General features: G+C 33.0%; 1 protein-coding gene across 6 annotated transcripts in view; it reads right to left on the bottom strand.

Annotated features, from left to right (window-relative positions):
• Nucleotides 1-862: 862 nt before the first annotated feature.
• Nucleotides 863-3,424, bottom strand: part of MEIS2 (Meis homeobox 2) — a 219,467-nt gene continuing 216,905 nt past the window's right edge. For 4 of the 6 annotated variants that reach the window (XM_074235058.1, XM_074235057.1, XM_074235062.1 and 1 more), the window contains exon 12: nt 863-3,424. This exon is cut by the window's right edge and continues 905 nt beyond it. The gene's annotated coding sequence lies outside the window, so the exon portion shown is untranslated. The other 2 variants (XM_074235061.1, XM_074235059.1) reach the window with 1 other exon arrangement.

Below are 3,424 nucleotides of genomic sequence, written 5' to 3' on the forward strand. Positions count from 1 at the left end.
GAGGTTCATCTCATACTCAGGAATTTTAAGCAGAGGACCTTATACTTTTTTTTTTTATCAAATTCTTGGGCTGTGAGCCTAATAGGTAACTTGCGGAGGACACTACTTCATCCCCTTTGAAAAGAGGTTCAGGAGTCTGACAGCTGCTAGAGATATTTACCACATTTCCCCTCCCAAATCTGCTCTGGGTTAACATGACAGGGGAAGCCTACCTCATGAATCTCTCTACTAGCAGAACTTCTATGATGAGAAAAAGAGAGGCATGGGGGGAAGGGAAGAAGAGACTGATAGATAGCCGGCGGGGGGGGGGGGGGGGGGGAGAGAAAAGAAGGGTGAGGAAAGAAGAAAGACATGCATAAAGACAGACTGAAATTTTCTTATCTTTTTCTGTATAATGGGTTTTCTTGCCTAATTTGCAACTCTCAGAGTTTCTTAAAGAAATAGAAGCCTTAAAATTTTTTTCCTTCTGTTTTTTTCACATAAACAAAGTGTTTTTATATTACTCTTGTTTTTGAGAACATAAGCAATTTTATTCAGACTACAGTATTTCCTTTAACACTATATCGCTGTCAAAACACCATTCCCAGTTTCTTTGCTTTTGACAGCTGAGTATTTCTTAAATACACCCAAATCGGAACACTCCATACTAAATAGTAAACTTCAGATAGGAGCAAGTGCCTTATAAGGTGGTACAAAAAATCGTGACAAAAAAAAAATCAACCCTAGATAAATCATGCAGACTCCTCCACTTTGGTATGGCTGAATTTTCTTCTAGATGCCCATAATGAATGGTTACAAATGTTGAAATATATATATATATATATATGTATTTACATATATATAAAAATAATTTTGTTAGCTGAAAATACTAATAAACCTTATTCTAATTATTACTCATCTTTGAATATTCACATTTGTTAAAGGGAGGATGACCAGATATGGGGTTTTTATATGTTTTCAGAGACTATAGGTACAGACAAAATTTCATTTATTGAAAGGCAGGGTAGACAGCTCAGGTTTCTAAACTTAAATGAATGTCTTCAACGATAATCTTATAAAAATGTTCCCTAGACATCATTCAACTATAAAACAAGCATTTGCTGCATTGAATGGAAGATTATTAACAAGTAAATATTAACAGATGTGGCTTCTAATTTATAAATTTAATTAATGGGATAGTACCTTAAAGTTAAAATGTATAAATCTTTAAATAATTTTTAAAATTGTTTTTCTGTTAAATAAAAAGTGGAAATACAGGGCAGAATACATCCTCTTCATTTTAAATCTAAGACTCTTCTTCAAATATAAAAGATAATCTGATAGTTTACTGATTAATTTTAACAAAATGCTTATAAAATTTCTTTACATTTTCATATATATGTATATATAAGTATAAATGCATCTATACACATTTAGTTTGGGGGAGGTAGGAGACATACACAGAAAATGGGGAGGGAGTATTGGGAAGTAGAAGCCAGTGGGACCTGGGCTCAAATTCCTAGTCTGACACAAACTGACTGTGATACTGGGCACATCACTTTACTTCTCAGTTCACTAGTCAGCTCTCTAAGCCGATAGAAGTTGTAGATAGTGTTAACTTGCCCTGGTAGAAAAAGTTTCCTTATTAAAAAATTTATTATATTAATGAAATCACTGGTCAAGTCTAATCCCTAACCCTCATTTAACACCATCACCCCACTCCTCTAGAATGGGATAACTGAAAGAATCCCAATAGCATTATGCTTGACTTTTAAGTTCAGTTTTACATCGATAATGAATGGTTCATTTTAAAGCATATATCAGTGGTTATACTTTTTAATTTCATATCTAAAGTTAGCATATTAATATTTGGAAAATACTCAGGTGAATAACTTCATAGTAAAAACTTTCTGAGTCATTTCTTTTTTTTTTTATATTTTTTCTTGTGTTGGGGTTATTTTATAGAACCATAGATTTAGAGTTAGAAGTACCTCCCATCTTCATTTTACTGATGAAGAAATTGAGTTCCACAGAGATTAAGAGACTTGCTCAAGGTTATGGAGATACTGACAAAATTGGGATTTGAAGCCAGATTGTCTGACTTCAAATCCATCCTTCAGGCTGTTTAGTATAGATTGTATTTTCAATATGGGCAAGTTAATGGCACAGACTTTCAGTCACTTAGATAGCTTCTTTTTGGGTAGATGGTAAAAGGAAGTATATTTTTTTTTATGAAAAACAAAACAAAGCACCTCAAAGTGATTCAAGGAGGCATCACATAAGTATGCATGCATAAACATAAGTATGTGTCAGAGGACTGGGTGGAGGAAGAGAAACATTTAAGAATATGTTAATTCTATGCTTACTTGGTTTTACTTTCACATTTCAAAATTCTAGGATGATTTACCCATAGTAGGTAGAATTTAAATCTATTTATTCAGCAGCATTTAAGAAAGTAAGATTGAAGAAAAAAGTAGACAGCTGAATTATCTTTTAATACAAAAATGCTCTGACACAAATTTTGCTGAATGAATGTACTTTTATGTCTAAGCAACAATGACATAGCAATACCTCCTCTATTTTTCATAGGGAATAAACATGGGACGTTTCATCCATAGGTCTTCTCTAGAATGTTATAACTTCTACATGGAGAGGGTCATGTGGAAGGTGATCTCTCAACCTAACTAATAAGACACACAGTTTTGTACCTTTAGAAGTTTTCTGCTGGTAGAGCTCACAGGTGGAACATATATTTGAAAGGTGGTCGATGATTACCTTAAAATTGTTGGTAGGTTAAATTTAAAATATACTCAACTTGTAGTCAAAACAAAACAAAACAAAACACACACCAACCTTTCTGTGCCTTCAACATTTCACACTGTTGTAACCTTTCTTCAAAATGATTAAAAACACAAAAGCCTAACAAAAAATCAAAAATGAAATATTTATTACCGCATTTTGTGACTTAACACCTTTTTTAAACATAACGTCACAGTCCTCATACAAGTATTTTAATGTAAATTTGACAAAGCTTAAAGGTAACAGCATTTTCTTCTAGTGAGGAACACGTGCTGAGAAAAAGAATTCATGGACATACAATACCAATTCCACAGCAGATCTGATACTAGCAAAAACATTCTTTTTTTTTTCAATTGAGGTAAACACATAGAATATCTAACATGAAACAATTAATAGACCGAACTCTGTACGAAGTTTGTTACAGTATTCTCTTGCTCTTTTTTTTCCCCAAGCTTTGAGTTTATGATAAAGTTTTAGTTTTGGTACAAAGACCATTAATAACTTTTTTTGTTGTTGAGGAAAGCTGCCCAACTTAAGTTTGTTTTGTTCAAAGCCAAGGCTCAGAACTACTGGAAGAAGCTCCTGCTTTGTCTTTAAATCTTCACCGGCAAGCTCTTTGAAGAAGAGTCCAAAAAAAATAATAAGG

This window comes from Macrotis lagotis, chromosome 4 (assembly GCF_037893015.1).
Source record: "Macrotis lagotis isolate mMagLag1 chromosome 4, bilby.v1.9.chrom.fasta, whole genome shotgun sequence".
Taxonomy (NCBI): Eukaryota; Metazoa; Chordata; class Mammalia; order Peramelemorphia; family Peramelidae; genus Macrotis; species Macrotis lagotis.